Here is an 18,683-nt window from a genome sequence, read left to right as displayed (position 1 = left end):
TTTCCCACAGGGTCACAGCCCCCTTCAGGCCTCCACCTGCCCCAGTGTGGGGTCCTGCACAGGCTGCTGCTGGATCTCTGTTCCTCCATGGACCTCCATGGACTGGAGGGTCACATCCTGCCTCACTCTGTTCTGCACCGGGGGCTGCAGGGGAATCTCTGCTCCAGTGCCTGGAGCACCTCCTGCCCCTCCTGCCCTGCCCACAGGGCCAGCACAGCTGCTCCTCTCACGTATTCTCACTCCTCTTTCCCTGTAGCTGATGTCCATCAGTATTTTTCCTTCTTAAATCCGTTATCCCAGAGGTGCTGCCACCATTGCTGATGGCTCAACCTTGATCAGCAGTGATTCCATCCAGGGCTGTCTGGGACTGGCTCTATGGGACATGGGGGAGACTTCTGGCACCTTCTCACAGCAGCCACCCTTGTTGCCTTGTACTAGCAAAGTACAAGTGCTTTGCTTTGCTTTGCTTTCCAAGACACACTTAAAAATACGACATGGTATACAAATGAAATTCTGTATTTTTTAAAACTAGATGCTATTTTTCAGTCATGTTTTTTTAAAATAATTCCTTTTTGCTTTGTAACAGCTACTGAAGTTGTTCTTAAAAAAGAAAATATATAGTTAAGTAAACCAACCCAATTCAAAGTGTGAATTGACATGTGATGTTTAATATGCTGGGTTACAGAAGACATCAGAATAAGAAATTCATGGACTGATGTTTTCATGACTAATATCCATGTTACATACAGCTGCTGTTACCAGTGCAGCTGATCATTAAAAATTGCAACAGATTAAGAAAAAATCAGGCTATCAAATAGGCTAGACAACAATTCTGGCCACATGATATTGTTAAATGCTGAACAGAACAATTCACTCAACAGTTATTTATATTTACTTTGAAAATATTTCTTGCACTATTAAAAACAGATGAAATCTACACCTTCTAGTTAGTAATTTTGTCTTGTTCATGAATAGATAAAAAGATTATTTTACTGAGCAGTGTATTAGTTTCAGAAATATGATGCAATTATGTAAGCACTGTAAGGGATTTTTGGTTCTTTTACAAATCAATGGTATTTTTTGGTGTAGAAAAGTTGCTGCTGTCAGCTGCTGAAAATTGCTATAACCCATCAAAGTCAGTGGAAACGTGGTCATACACACTAGCTTACAGCAGGATCAGAAGATTCAGCTTCAGAACAATTTGAAAGAATTGGAACTGCCTACATGAAATAGCTACCAAAATAGAAGACAATGTAAACAATACTTTGCCTTGAGATGTAGCAACCTCAGAAAAAAAATACGTAGAGCTATGTGGACATAATTAGAATCCTTTGAAATATATCAAGAAATACAATGAGAAATGCAGTAGCTGAACCAAAATAGAATTTAAAGGCAAAAGTAAATTCTGGGTTAATCTCACAGCAACCAAACAGCAAATGTGACAAGCAGCAAATAGGACTGCACCATGAAGGCTCCAGCACTCAGAACAGTGACTAAGACATGGGAGTCTCCTTCCTGTCACAGTCACCAAATAATTTGCTCTGATACTTGTCTTAACCATGTTCATTATTTATCCTTATGTATTGGTTTCCAAGAAAATTAAACTAATATATCTTATTTGAAACATTTGTACTTTTGAATTCTAATTTCTTAACTTAATCACTATATTACTTGCAATGGGTATTTTTATCTATCCTCTCTCTTCAGCCCTCATGCATTTTCTCTTGCAGACCTTGCTGGCATTTGAAAATTAACTCATCTTTTCCACTACTTGTGAAATTGCACTTTTGTGTGATAGATATTCAATATTAATCTCTTAAAAAAACCTTTCTATTCTGCTTGCATAATTTTAGGCTGCAGGAAACATTTTTTTTCTGGTTTTTATATATGACAGATCCAGTTAGTTAAACAAATTTTACTTTTGAGCTATCAAGAGAAGGTCCAGGCTAAGTAACTGAGAGATTGCATCAATTCCAGCTGAGTTCATTAAGCTGGTGCGTTAATTAGCAGAAAATTACTATTAATTTGACTAAGGGTCAACCTCCAAAAAGGATAAGAAGACATTACCTAAAATGGAAACCAGTTAAAAGGTAGGATGGTTTTCAGCACTAATAAAGTAGCATCGAGGTCCGACACAGGCACCCAAACCTTCATTTGCTGGTTTCAGGTATTTTGACAGATCAAAAGTCTAGATGAAGTCCACTGAATCTATAAATATAAAATTTTACTTGATCCAATGCTGTTTAATTCTGAATTATTGCAGGCTTAAATGACATTGGATGGAGTAATTCCTCTTTCAATGGATTCCTGAGCCTGTGCTGAACCCTGTGAAGTGAATGCCTGGGATTTTTTGCTTTCAAATCATCTGCTGTGTAGGTACTTTTCACAGCTGCAAGTGCATTAGCTTCAGGACACTTCGGATTTATATATTTGAAAAGAAGTGAATGAGGACCACATGTAATTTCAGCCATCTAAAAAGTTTCAGCCCATCTTGCCTATCTATGTTTTTTCTACTACAAGTAAGAGAAAAATGCACCATCACCTGATAACCATTAGTTAGCTTGAAGAAACATGTCTTAGGATCTGATGAGTCTTAAGAATAAATTTGGTTTGCCTAAGTTGTTGTTTTTTTTTTTTTTTTTTTTTTTTTTTTTTTTTTTTTTTTTTTTTGTATGGGGGAGGTTTTTTTTAAAATGTGATAGATGCTCTTGCCTGTAGACATGTTATATACAACCACATTAAACTCCACCAGTGTAAGAGACATTGCTACGGCTAGACCAGAAAAGGCAGAATTCTCATTTCTTCAAGAAGGAAAACAGTAGCTGAAATATATTAGGCTGCAAGTACAGAAGACTAAGGTAATATTTAGTGACTGATAGTTTAAAATTCAGATCTTCCTAGGTAAAACAAACATGGAAAAATCCGTCTCTGTAGAGGAATTTTGTCTAAGCTGGGACCCCTTGTGTGAGGACACGAGGCTTGACTCCATTTTCATCAGAAGGCTGATTTATTATGTTATATATTATATTAAAATACTACATTAAAACTATGCTAAAAGAACAGAGAGAGAAGAAGATCAGAAGGCTACAAAGACAAGAATAGAATAGAATAGAATAGAATAGAATAGAATAGAATAGAATAGAATAGAATAGAATAGAATAGAATAGAATAGAATGCATAACAAAATCCTGTGACTGCTCACAGCCTTGGCACAGGTGGCTGTGATTGGTCACTAATTGAAAACAATCCACATGGAGCAATGGAAGATGCACCTGTTGCATTCCACAGCAGCAGATAGTTATTGTTTACATTTCTTTCCTGAGGCTCTCAGCTCCTCAGGACAGGAAAAATCCTAGCAGAGGATTTTTCATAAAATATGGCTACAGAGGAAGGTTCTTCACCAAGAGGGTGGCTGAGCACTGGCACAGGCTTCCCTGGAAAATGGTGACAGCACCAAGCCTGACAGAATTCAAAAAGCATTTGCACAATGCTCTTGGGCACATGTGCAACTCCTGAGGATGTCCTGGTCAGGAGTGGACTTCATGCCCCCAATGGGTCCCTTCCAACTCAGGATTATTCTATTCTATTCTATTCTATTCTATTCTATTCTATTCTATTCTATTCTATTCTATTCTATTCTATTCTATTCTATTCTATTCCTGCACCTATTAAAGATGAATGCTAAAGAAATACAGTGAAAACACCCTGAACCAGTTTAGCCCTCTTGGGTGAACAGGTGCAGGTGATACTAAAGATGCAAATTTTCTTTCTTCAAAGGAAAACAGAAGGCACCACAGATAAGAAAGATTTTCAGACTAACCTGTCTGAAAGGCTAACAAAACTTATGTGGATATTCAAACTGCTGCCTACACTTTTAGCTATTTCTGATTTTAATTGCTTTTGGGCCTTAGAAGAACTGCAAGGGTACAAAATACACAGCAGATAAAGAAGAGCTTATCAAGTTAAAAGGCTAGTGTTATCAATTATACTGATTGAAAAGAGGAAACAGTGAGAGGAAGTCTCCATTGATTGAACATTGCAAAGACACAGTGCTGGCTCCAGCTAATGGAGTTATTTAGGAAACTTTGGGTTCTACTCCCAAAAGTAAGTTCTCATAATTAATTTATTGTATTGTTTTGCCTCTGCAACCCATTAAGCAAGAACGATATCAGATGGAAACTTACAATGTTATCTCTTAAATGATGAATACAATGCTATTCCTAACAACAAAGGAATTTTTTGAAAATTATATGAGATCTGACCAAGGATAGATATAAAATAATATTGTATAAACAATTTTAATATGAAAGTAGAGAGACAGAAAAATTACATTGAAAACTTTTCTGTATTTTTGCCAAAAAAGACATAATAGGTTTTGGGACAAACATGGAAATTTTTTGTATCCAAACATGACTGAACGTTTTAAACTGGACATGTAAAGGGGTTTGTACATATATTATATGCTGAAATATATAACTACTGTATATCAGGTCACATGCTAAACCAAACAGTGAGGCTGGATAAAAGCACATTTATTCAAAGCACAAATTACATCCAAATATTCAAAAAGAATGATTTAAAAAATATTATTTTTATTCCATGTATTCTATTATATTCTCAAATTCTGCTGAGTCTGAAATTCTCTAGTCAGCTGAATCAATAATTTTTTGCTTAAAAATCTCCTATCCCAGAATTCAAAATTTCAAGACCTGTATCTGGTATCTCGCAACATTTGAAATTACTATGTAAATAAGAGTGTGGATTAAGAGTTCTGAAAATGATCCAAACTCATAAACTTCCTCACTGCAGAAATCAATTGACTTCTGGAAGATTAGGAAGATAATTTTTAATAGAACAGGATAAAGTATAGAACAAGATTGACTCTGTTTAGTGTAGCACTATGAACAGAAATAGTTTCTATAATAGTACCAGCAGATAATTAACACAGTTTGTATTATATGGATGTTGAATAATTTGATGTTAGTTTCCTTAGCCAGAGAAACTAAGTAGTTCAAAGCTGTCAAATAGGAGAAGGAATTGTTTAACTTCAGGCATTCATTTTTGACATCAATAATGGACGACCACACAGAGATATATTTCATGATTAAATATTCTTGTCTAAACATAGGAGCCAGAATAATTTTTCTGACTAACAGTACAGTGCTTTTTCGATGTAGTTCAATTACTTATGTCAGTCATCACAGAACATGCTTTATTTCACAGAGATTTATGTTCCTCCACAGAAGACAGGCAAAATCTTATAGCTGTGATGATGGCAGACTTCTTTCTCTCAATCCTGTAGTACTTTGTAACTCATTGTGGCCCAAGCAGACTTGTGTGTCCCATCCTTCTGGAAGACTGCTGGGATCTCTGATGCTCCAGGAGTCATGCCTGTGCAGGAGGAGCCGACCAGAAGATTGACACTTCACTGCCCCAGTGTGCTCTTGAGACTATGGATCACTCCTGTTCCACTCTGATCCCAGGGTTCACTGCACTGCATCAAGACTCAGAGAGGTGGCAGGGAATCTGGAGACAGTCCCTGCTCATCACCGGGATATGAGGATATTTTGCACATCTGTAATTGGTGACCCAGGGGCTGACAACCTCTGTAATGACAGAGCAGCTGATGGGGGATGATGCAGCTGGACACTGTAAATGCCAGTGGGGCGTGGGGGACATGTCACACTGAACTGTGGAGCAGGCATTCTTGAAAGATTACTCTCCTAGAAACCTTCACACTGCATGGGAAATGGCCAAAATGAGCACTGTAGATACAGGATGATCAGACTTTTCCCCAGTGTGTCCCACAAAGTGAGCATGACAACCAGAATCTCATCTCATCAAGTTCAAGTACAGCTTCACAGCTTTATGTCTAATGTGAAAAGCCCTGCAAAACTTGTGGTTTTTTTCTTCTGTTGATCTTGCTAAACTAAAAAATACTACACTGCCTGAGTAAATTTCAAACTGATCAAGATACTATGAGACCACCTGATGTGTCTTTTCTTTAAATTCTGGATGTTATGTTTAATATACTCAGTGCAAATGACAATACTTTATTAATTTTGTGCATCAGTAAACATATCCATATTTGAAGGATTAGTGTAAAACTGTGTATTTCAAACTTATTGCAAATACAGTTTTGACAGAAGGGCTTTGTGGCAGAAATAGAGATATATTTTTATATTGGCAATTTTTATTTTCATTGTAACTGAACAGTGAACTGAACATGAATATAGGGAATATTCAATATGTATGCTGTACTTTTAACAGAGACACAAATTTTCAGCACAAGTCTAATATATGCCAGCTTCTATGGAACAAAATTTGACTCCATAATATGAGGGTAGAACTTCAAGCGAGGCATCAAAGTCAAACTTTGCCAGGAGACACAACCCTGATGTAAAACCATTTGAAATAGACAGGAGATGTTTGACTACTTCTTGGTTACACCAAGACTAAAAGTCTTGAGTGGGGAGCTAAAGTGTCACATACTTCCATTACCAAAAGAAGGCAGATTTTTGTAGAGGTACTGAATAACCTGAAAAGGTGAGTGGATTCCTAGTAGCACTTTGCAAAGTCTTGCTTCTAGCCACCCAGATGTCCCTAAGGGGGGGTCCTTAGCTTGAGTACAGTAATGTAGTTCCACATGGAATTTTTCAGTGATAGCGCAGTCTAAAATAATTTCAGTATTCTCCCTGATTTCCAATAACTCATTTCCAAGGCCAAAATTTAAGCAAGAGAAATTAGGATTTTTCTTTTTATATGCTACAAAGTTTATAAATTGTCTGGTTTGATTTAAAGTTGAGCCTGACTTGGTTGCTAGGCCAGTCTCTGAAACACTTGTGCTGGGTGCTCTGAGGGAGCAGCATCCTAAAACAGACATGGCAGGTAGAAAGGGTCAACAATGCCTTAAAACTGTTGCAGAATATGAACCTTTGTCTTTAGGCCTTATTCTCTTTTGTCTTTCAAATATGTCTCTCTAAGCTCTCCTAGTCATTTCATAAAATCTCTCTATTCGTCTTGTGGTGTGGGGATGTCTCTATGTAAGTGGAAAGAAAAATTTCGAAGTGAGTAAGGAAACTTTCAGAGCTGTTTAATTCAGGGTAGAAGTAGTTTGGTTTTTTTTAATTACATGCTGCATTTTCTTTTTCAGTGCAATGCTTCATGGTAGCGGGGCTGTCTAATTTTCTAATACACATTTTCTAATATACCTATAAGTATAGATATTCAGTGTACAGGAAAGAGATGTATGTCAAACACTTAACACAAGGCACTTCTTTTTCAGTGAATCACTGTGTCATTCTGTAAATCATTATACTACAGTCTGTACAATTCTCATTCAAGCTTGGAAAGGTATACTTTTATAACATTAGGATTGAATGAGATTTGCCAAAACCCATTGCAAAATCTAGAATGTATGCAATAATTCATTGTTAAGGAGAGATAATCAATGATTGTTTAACCTATTATCATGGATACTAAGTAGTTAATTCAACAGAAGTTGTTTTCTTGCTATTTAGAAGGAAAAAAATTTATTAAAGTTATAGACTAAATGGTTAAAACTATTATATTGCTTCTTGCAACCACTTCTGTTTACATCCTCAGGAAATTAGGGTGATGTCTGGACTAGTTTTGTATTTAGACTTCCCAGGCTCACTAGTCATTGCCCTGATAATTCTGCCTGGTCACATCGGTCAGTTCGTGCAAGGACATAACTGGGTGCAGTACATCACACAGAGGTAAAATGTCAGACTTCAGAGAATGAAAAATAACCCTGAGGGACTCTCAGATGTGATTTCAGATGAACTATATCCTGTAAAGAAAAATAAAAGAAAAATTTGAGGGCATGTGATGAATCTGGTTTGTGCTTAGTGTACAATAGAGAGGACAGGGAAATATTTTTTTCAGCTACGGCCTGCATCACAATTTTGAAAGCAAGTATAGCAACACCATGTTAGATTCCAATCAATCCTACTTCTTTTGATGAGCAAGGAAACTGGTGTGTGCTTGGAATGAAGAAATAAGTTTATACTTTATATGGGAATTTGGGATTTTAAGGTGCACAAGGTCATTGAGCTAGTTTGTTTTAAATAGACTTCATTTAAAACAATGCAGTCCCCAGCTCAGACACTTTAAACACGTTACACTACATAATTCTAAGCACATAATTTGCCCCCTAGCAGGATAGTCAAAATAACACAATGTGAATCTTTGCTAAATCTTTAGATTTGGGTTGCATTGATTTATAAAAATTTGTGTGTAGCTGTGATGAAAACAAGTAGGGCTATATTTCTTTGTGTATAGTTAATTCAAGGTGCACTGTGTATATTGCAATACTGAAAATAATTATATTATAATACTGAAATATGATAAGTAGGCAGCACAGTAAGGATTGGAAGAGATGTAGAAAATTATAAACCTAACTGTTGGCAAACATATGATGCTACTTCCTCCCCATAATAGACTTAGACAGTAAGTCTTGGTCTACCTGACTGTATATTTGTAATCAAAACTCCTACATTCTATTTACTTTCCAGCATCAAACATTGTGGTTTTGTCAACAGACTGGAAATACTCATCCTTCACACCCCATCAGAAACTCACAAAATAAATTGTCAATAGATGTACTGTTTCCTTAACATCTTTGCAGCTCAAACCAGCATTACTGTGCTTTCAATAAAATTAATATGCAATTGCACTGAATTCAGACATACCTAAAGGCTTATCTTTGGCATATTTTTAGCTGAATATATATCTTGCTGCATAAATGTTGTAAAGCTTAAGATTTAGAAAATATAGGAAGAGATTTTTTTAAAAAAAACCTTTTTCCTGTAGAGAAACTGACTTTGAAAACAAAACTGTAGTTATAAAATACTAAACTAACTGTCTTTTATAGACTCTAAAAACAGTTTCTTATTATAATATTACATATATTTTCTTATTCATTTTATGTATCAGAATTCCAGAAATTATTAATGCAAGGAGCGAATACATATTCTGGGGAAAACAGTGAACTCAGGCTTTTCATGGGACAAAAAAATCCATTAGGAGGCTCTCATCAGGGAGAGCAAATGATGATAAAAATAGCGTGACAGACAGCTTGTTATTCTCTGGTTTCCCTTGTAAATTAATTGTTTTAAAAGACAAATTCCCTGTCCTATGGCAGACATCTGCAGGTCCCTTGGTTGTCACAATGTACAATTTAGGGTAGCCTCCTACCAGCTTCACTGTCAGTGCTTTGTAGTCCTTCTTGGTAACTTTAGACTATTGGTAGGGTTTTCAAGTCTAGAAAATGATGGACATTTAGATCCTGCAGTGATTCATCTGAGGTTCCCTTTCAAGGATATTGCACATATTTGCTTGGTCTACAATTTCATTTACATGTGTATTATACACATATGTGTGCACACATACCCTAGGCATGTATGACTTCAAAATTAGGAAGGAGTGATGATACAAATTACAGGCAAAAAGTGAGCTCAGAAGCATATCTAGTGATGTACATTTCTAATTCCTTGCACTAATGATGGCATATTTAGGCTCCAACCATGTTAAGTTAAAAGACTATTTTATACCTTTTAGTATTACAAGGTTTGTCTTCATGTCAGTAGATATATACACTGGGGCATACTTCAGAATAAAGGTGCAGTATAACTTGCCAGTGTCCACAACTGTATATTTGTCAATGAATTGTGGTGTTATTTGTGCTTGTATATACTTACAATAATCTACTTAATAGACTTTCTGTTTTGTTATACACAGCATCTAAAAATAGAAACAACTATGACTTTATGACGTTAAAAAATCTGTTATTCCTTAGAATATTATTTGTTTTATATGTTGATATGTATTCTAAAGAAATAATAAATTATTTTCTTTGGTTTCTGTATCCAAAAAGATTATTCCATGAGTAAAAAGACATTAAATAAATGACCCTAAACACATTTCATTTTATCTGAATATTTTCCCAATCATAAATAAAATAATCAAAATCAAAATAGACACTTAAAGCATTTCTGAAATGAACTTTTTCTATTTTACTGAAGATAGACAAGGGGATGGATTTTACGCAGAAATCTGTAATTTTATTATTGTAATAAGGATTTTTTATTTAAGTGCAGTAATATCAGAAAATTGGACCATTTTGAAAGAGGATTGTACTATCTGTCTCTGGGGAGCAATTATCTTTAACATACGATAACATTTCCCTGAATTAGAAGTCTTCTAGATGGGACAAGGCCAAAGTGCTAGAATTCTATTTGATTTTTGAAGGTTTTGAGGTTTCCACTTCTCAGTGGCACTGTGAAACTTCACACTTATATTTCCTATCGCTTCTGCTATGAAGCTACCCAGGGTCTACCTGGAAATGTTGAGAAGGGTAAAGAACCCTATTATGCCTCTGTGAATTTTGGCACTATCCAAAGAAATCACTTCCTGACACGTCAATTATTTAATGATTGTTTTTTCATGCAGGATTCATATTTCACAATAATATTTCCTTTATTTTACTGAACATGTTTAATATGAAATGAAACTTTATTTGCATGTCAAATTGCATAGCCTTTACATACACCATGAGTAATATAAAAATTGCATATACCTGTATTGAAAAAAATGAATCACTACATTGCTTTAGAAGTTAAATAAAAAAGTATGAATGAGATTGTACCAGCATTGTAGCTCCATATTATTCTGTCTTCTATGTCAGTACTTACTGGAATGTTGTTGGGTTAATAGGAAGAAGGAATGGCTGGAACTGGTTAATATTGGTAAGGCTTTATCTGCATGACTTCTAGGTAGCTCCAGTACCCTTTCAGAGAGTATTCCCCATATGTAGTAATAAGGTCCTGACTATTTCACCAATGTTAATTAAAGATAAATCTTTACTTGAAATTGTCAATCACTACTGAACTTACAAGCAAATTACTTCAGATTCTTAAAGATTAGAGGACTTTCATAATTTCCATTAGTATTTATTTCAGCTGTGTTGGAGTGGTCCCTTCAGCTATTTCTGCAGGCATGGTAAGATTAGCATGAATAGGACTTAACTTGCATTGAAATGAAATAACAGCTATATCAGAAGCTGTTAGATGTGGTTTTCATTTTTGTCAAATTTTTTTAGGTTTTTTAATCTTATAGAATTAAAGTAAATTCCCATCACTACTGCCATTTTTATTGTAATATCAGAAAAGTTTGCAGTAGGAATTTTTTTTCATAAATTATGGAAAAAATTTAGTTTGTCTGTAGATGATGGTAGCCAAATAAGAGTTTATGGGATCCATGAATTGCAATCTGGTGCTCTTCCCTCCCCAAAAATATAAAAAGATGGCTGGTCTTGAAAGATGAATATGAGGGGAATCCACACATTAACAGGCACACACAAACCTATTCACACCACTGGCATGGTTTTTGCTACAGTTTTTAAAGTACTGGGGACAGAACTTACATTGAAAATATTATTTCAAAGTTGCTAATGCCACTATTCCTATGTTTTTAGACCTTGCTCTTGATCTGTGAAGATGGTAAATTTCCAGTCATTAAACATTAGACAAGACATCCCATCACCTGAGGACTATTTGCATTACTGACTCTTCCACTTTCACTCATGTGCCCATAAGCAATTAGATTCCTGAATTATGATTAGTTAAATGCATTCTCCATTGGAGCATCTGCATTAGCAGGATGAATCTTTCATTTTGTATGATAATGTGACATACAGAAAAATGCAATCTTTTCAAGAATACTCTTCTGGGTCATTGTCTCAAAGACATCACCAATAGATGTCTCAAGATGATTTCAAATTTTATTGCATTTAATACAAATGAGAGGCATATGACTATTAAAACAGAATTTCAAAACATGCTGTAGGATGCTCATGCTTCACCAAGCCAAAACTGCTTCAATTAGTTTTCCTATATTTTGTAAAGTAGGGAAAAAATGCAGTGAAGCAGAAAGACATAGGGTAATGCTTTACATACCTTAGGACAGGATGAATTGTTCCTGAAAAGTGCTTATTCCTATCCATTTACTATGTAGGAGACTGGAAAACCTAGATATACCACAGTTTTTAAAATTATTGTTTCAGATTATGATCATTATGGAAGATTAATTCTATTTTAGCATTTTATAAAGAAATTCACAAGTCAAATAAAGTTAGATGGGAACAGATTTAATTCAAAATTCAATGTTTACTCAGAAAGTTATGACATTAAGTTAGAGTTAATATTTATTTTGCATTGTGTTCTGCATCTGCAGTAGTTGTATTAGGGTACAGAACTGACACAAAACACTGTCAGCATTTGTTTTAAGTGACTGGATAGCTTTTGCTTGGTTTCCCTCTGACATGTATTTTAAAAATTCTAAAAAAATGAGAAGATTATACCATTATTTTCACTCTTTCAATCACCAGATGAAAATGAAGGGATCTTAGCCTTCAAACCACAAAGCTTGCGATGGGGCTTTTTTTTACCCAGGACTTGAAGGATTCTGATTTTTTAGGCAGATTTGCTGACATGCTGCTAAGTGAATGGGTGTGTCAAATGGCAACAGCTCAGGACAGGCTAAGACAATTATATAGCAGTCACACTCCTTCAGGTACAGATTGTGTCTGACCAAAAGCCTTCTCTCAGCTGTCGTCACCATGTCTTCCCAAGTGCCGACTGACACAACTTAGAAAAACTGGTCACAAGCAATTTGTTAAAGACAGTTATAGTTCACAATTCTGGGCTAAACTCTTCATGAATAAACCCTGTCTTTTCTGAGAGGTGGAACTAACATTTTGAATTAAGATCTCTAAATATCTTCAGAAATTGAAATACATTTTGTGACTCTCTATCAAAGTTTATTGGCAAAAAAAACCAACTCATTATTTTTCTCCCCAGACTGAAAACATACAGAATTTTATTTTATTTAATCACAACCATTCTGGTCTCAGCCTTTACCTCAATGTGTTTGATTAAACTCTGTTTGCTTAAACATACTTCAAACTACTGGCAGCTATAAGGAATGATTAGTCATTCATTTGAATCAGAATATTGTCAATTCTCACTTCACTTTGGGAAGCAAAAACTACAAATGGCTTCAAATAATTTATAAAATTACAATTTTGTTCCTTGCTTTCAAGTATAAGTTGGGGGTGGAGGAGCTGGGCTACTTCTCAAGAGTTTCTTATTAACATAATGAGTAATTAGTTACCAAAATCAGAAGTTGCCCCATGTTTACATTAAATGTATTTTTATGATTTGCAAAAAGTACAAGCAAAGCTTTGGATAATTGCTCAGTTTGGTTCACAGGGATTAAACACATCAGCTTCTCACATTAAAAGATCACAGAAGTGAACGTATTATAGGATTAATGTTTTGAGTCACTTTTAGATATTTAAAATATTTAACTAATATGAGGCAATATTATATTCACACTTCAAAGATATTTTTAAATTAGTTACACAGCCAGGACTAATCCAGTTAAAAAGAGAAATGGAGTAAAGAAAGGCTTTTTTAACATCAAACTAACAGTGATACGAAATTTTTATTAGTATCAAGAATCCAAGTTTTCTCTGTCTTCCAGAAACAGATATTGCAAGTTGAAAGGCTTGTAAATAGAGGATAGATTATTAAATGCTCCACTGTCTGCTCTTGCTTTAATAATAAAAAAAGTAAAACCCAGCTTGAAGAAATAACATCTTATAACATCCTTAACAGAAAACCTGGAGTTGAGCCAATTTGCTTTAGAGAGGAGTCTAAAAGGGAACCTGGCTGAACTAAAGACAGGTAAGCAAAATGCAGATGCAGTACAACTATGCAGAAAATGAAAGGCCTGCTTATTCCTATGTGATGCTCTTTGTTTGACAGGTTGCTTGCACTTGGCACAGCATTTGTGTAAAGCAAATGCTGGAATATATTCAGAAGAACAGAGCCTTGACCAGAATCTTACGTTGAATTTAGCATTTTCTGCAAGATAACAATGAATATTGACCTTGAAAAAAGTGTAATGGGATGTTTTAAAGCTCTTAGCTGCACTTCAGTACAATGAATTGCTCTTCAGAATGTTTTTTCCAATCATGTTTACATGGAAAATATAAAAGTGGTCGTAGTTGTAGTAGAAAACCTATTCCTCTCTCTGACAGAAACAAAACATTTGTCAAATGCCAAGATGCTGAATTCTGTAAGGTATGTCTTGCAGATAAATGACAAGCATTAGTCTTCATGCTGCTTGCCTACATTCTTTCTTATTTTTATAGCACTGTAGAAATGTCTCGTGATGCAGATTTTACAGTTAAAATGCCTTTCAGGGCTGTAGCCATTTCTGATATTCTGTGATGTGAAATTCTGTCAAAAATGGGTCAACCATGAACTGAAGGTTGGTTCAATGGAACACAAAGGATGTTATCATACAGAAAATGAGTGATTCCTTTCACACTGTGGTTGTTTCACTGTAGTAATAATTTTCACCCTCTTCCACAGACAGATTTTTTTTCTTGCCATTAAAAGGGTTCTGTACAGTTAAATGCAAGAATGTGAAATAATAACAGTTCATTATATCACTAAATCCAGTACTCTGTGTTTTAGACTGACAGTTATATTTTTGCATGAATGGAACATGAACCTTATATCTCACAGGAAGCACATATAAACATGCATACATATTTGTATAAATGCATCTATGAATATATATGTATACTTGTATTCATGTTCATTTTTATGTGGCATAATTCTCATTCCAATCTATTTTCTGTCCTTTTTTTCCTGTATATATCAAATCTTCTAATCAGTGGTTGAATGTTTAAGGTTTGTGGGGACTTTCCTCCAAGGTTATTCATTTTCCTGAGACCTACAGTCTTGAAAATTATATGAAAATTACTATTAGTTGTATGTTAGAATAAAAAAGCTGGAAACCTATAAATAATCCAAGACAGATTTATGAAAGGAGTGTGGTGACAGCTGCACACAAGCACTTCTTTAATGAAAACAATCACCTAGGTCCTTAATTTAGAAATCTAATAGCATGAGCATGAGTACTAAGGATACCCATGAGTGTTCCTTACATTAACAAGTCTATAGCCTGTGCTTATACCTTCATATGTGCTTGAGACTTTTAATATCAAATTATGTGTACAGTAATTATCAATTTACTTCCCTCCCAAAATGTCTGTATTCTTGAATTACTGGGTTGTGGTTTGTAACCAATATGATGGCAATTCATATTTAGGACAACAGACTGAGAACCCACAATTTGTAATGGTGTGCACTTCTTGGTACTGTAAAACACAATCTGGGTATACTAATATGCTTTTCCACAATTGTTCTTTTTATAGTTAATTATGCATATACTCTTATACAAATCTTTACTGATGTGATATTTAAAACACATTATGGACTTTATGAGTAAGTGGAAAATAATAAGGAAAGCATAAAGGTAGGTAGCATTTGGAAGATGTCATACAATCATATAATATCCTGGGTGGGTTGCAACAGACTCAAGAGGATCATCTTTAACTCCAAAGGCAAATTTGTATAAAGGAGTAAGGTTCAGAGCTAAGGTCTAGTCTAACGAATTGTACCAAAAATTATATGTGTGACAATTGATTCACTGTTCTTTTCCAAAACCAAGTAGATTAATCTTTGTCATTTTCCAAATCAGGACACTTTAGGATTTGATGCTTCTGCTAATCGTACATGACAAATTTCCCACGTCCCATAAGATGTGCCTCTCCCTAGACTCAATACAAGACAGTGCAAGTATAGTAACACAGCTGTGGGAACAAAAATACCCTGATATTAATGGGGTGGAAGGGAGGAGGGTGCTGAGCTTGCTTTCCTTCCTGTCCTTCCCTCCCTAAGTTCTCACTGGGCACATAGCTGGAGGATGGGTTTTTGCTGGGTGCAAGGCAGGCATTTCTGGTAGGGGCACACCCTTTTCATCTCCTCTCTTCCCCTGCTACATTTTGGCCCCCATTTACATCTCCAGAGCCCTTGTGCCTCTTTTCTCTGGCTCTGTTAATCTAGTAAATAAGGCCTGGGAGTCAGAGCAAAATTGCAGTTCTGCAAATATGAGTAGCACACGAGTCTCATGGGAAGGACCAGCAAACAGGCTCATCTCATTCTTTTTACATCTTGTCTATAATTACTGTGCTCTAGAGGCTCCAGCAGCATGCACTAGAAGGAAGTTTAGATTTTATAACTTCTACTTCAGGAATTTGGATTCCTATTTTCCACTTTTGATGAAGTGCCATAACCAGCAGGTGAACCAGGCAGGGTAAGGTTGTTTGAGCCTCCTCATGCAAAGTCTCACATCAAAAGAAAAAAGTCTTGTTAAGCCAAAAGAAGAAGAGGAAGCATGACTCCTTCAATCCAAACAGGAGAGGAAAGTGCATTTGGCACCCAGGACTAGTCTCTGTTTTCACATTAAGGAGCTGCTAGCCCTAAGTCCCTACAGAGCACTGGGCGAAGTGTAGATAAACTCAAGCTGGGGGGCCTAAAGCTTGTTATATAAAGCAGATTATAAAACTCATATAAAAAACAAACTCGGAAAGCAAACAATGAGTCAGACTTACTGATATTTATGTTATTATTTTATATACATATTTTCAGTATGTAAATTTCACCGTTTTTCTCTTTGAGGTCAGATGAGGATCTCGTCAGTGATGCTGAGCTGTACTCTGGTATGTAGAAATAAAAATCCCAATCCTCCTTGTCAGTGTCCACTGTACTGAGCTGAGAAAATTTTGTCCTTTATGTTTTTAATTCAATATTTAAGCAACAGTCAGTTAAAGGTCAAAAGATACAGGCACATTTTAAATGAAAAAATACATTTATCCAAGTGTTTCAAATGCTTGTATCTCAAGAGAGCTTTCCATTCTGCAGGTTCTCAGGAAATTCTCTTTTATTTGTTAACTTGCAAGTGAAATTATCATATCAGTAAGATGTAGACAGAGACTATGCAATGAACCATATAGTGAATTTGTAGCTTAAAATTATTCTGATTTTAAAATAAATTTACATCACCTATATGGTTGATGATATACAAGAATTATAGTCTTATTCATTTTATACATCTTTATTTTTTTCAGGATCTCTCTTTAAAGGTTGCTTATTTTTAAAGATGGTGGAATGATTTTGAGAAAATTTATTTCATCATTTTTTCTACTTCCAATTGACTGAAGGAAAAGAAATTTTCTAGTGGATAGTGGTACCTTCTCCACTGTTTTTTCTGTCAATTTACTTCAGTTTCTGCATATTTCATTGTACACCACACTTATTCTACCCCAATAATTTTCACACTTTAAGATCTTCTTAAGTATTCTTCCAATGATTTAGTGGAGAATTCCCACATAACCTTTCATCCAGGGCTTAGTCAAGCCCAGGTCCATCTTCACTCTGAAGATGAAATGTTATCGGTTTTACTCCTCCATGGGTTATTCCATACATAACCCAAGTTTTGCATAGTTTTTTAAAGAAATGCAATTAAGTGGCTGAATGTTAAGATGGCATTTGACTCTTAGCAGAGTATTTGGGTACCCTGCATATCTTTAGACTGTAACAAAGACTGAAATTAATCAGCAGGTGGGTAATATGGGCAACTCAGGTATACCAGCTGTTGTGTAAGCACAGGCAGAGCATAGAGGTTTTGGAAAGATGCCATCCCACAGTTCAGAGCTAAAATACTGCATTTATCCTTAATTCTTGCTGTATTGTGTCCTAAATTAATACTGCAAGGGCAGGTAACCAGAACAATCCAATGTCACTAACACCACTTTAGATCAAACACTTAGATACAATTATTTTTAATGCTTGTAAGACAAAACTTACATAAATAGCAGTATGGTACAAGACATAAAGGTGATGTGAAGAAAAGGAGCATCTGCACAGCTCATCTGGGTTTTTTGCTGTCCTGTTATTTGGTTTACTTTAGGCTACAACAGTTGCAGTAGATGTCCTGAGCCTGAATTCATACTTCAGGGAACAATATCTTCTACATCATGTAAATAGGTGCCAGAAAACTCAGTTCCTGCAGTATATGAAAATATAAATAATAAACCCATTACCACTTTCTTCATGTATGTTTTCACTCTGGTTTAAATAGTAGAATAATTTTGACCCCTGCATCTAGAATTTCTCCATCGCTGTTGTTATTTTTCCTTTTTTCCTTTTTCAAAAATTTCAATGATTATTATTTCTGAGTTACAATGATCAGAACTGAACTGAATTATAAAAGTAATTTTTTTTTTTTTAATGCAGTCAAGGAATTGTTATTTTCTGTGGGGTTTCACCGATTTACAGAGTGGTTGAGGTTGGGAAAAAACCTCTGGAATACATTTGATCCAATCCCCCTGCTCAGTTAGGGCCACCTAGGACTAGTTGCCCAGGACCAGGTTCAGATGGCTTTGGAATATCTCCAAGGGTTGAGACTGCACAACTTTCTGGGCAGCCTGTGCCATCTTTTCCTTATGTTTAGAGGGAACCTCTCATGTTTCATTTTGTGCCCATGGACTCTGGTTCTGGCATTGGGCAACACTCTCCATCATCTGTATTTTGTTGAAAGTTATGTAATAACTTTCGTTAATAAATGTAATACTAAATATAAAACCAAAATTTATGCAAGGAAGAAATTATATCAATGCTTGATAAAGAATCTGAGTTCCATAAATATTCCATGTAATGACAGCATATAATATCTTTAATCAA

The sequence above is a fragment of the Passer montanus genome, unplaced genomic scaffold (assembly GCF_014805655.1).
Source record: "Passer montanus isolate IOZ18808 unplaced genomic scaffold, ASM1480565v1 scaffold17, whole genome shotgun sequence".
NCBI classification, from domain to species: domain Eukaryota; kingdom Metazoa; phylum Chordata; class Aves; order Passeriformes; family Passeridae; genus Passer; species Passer montanus.
Note: the sequence above shows the minus strand (reverse complement) of the source record.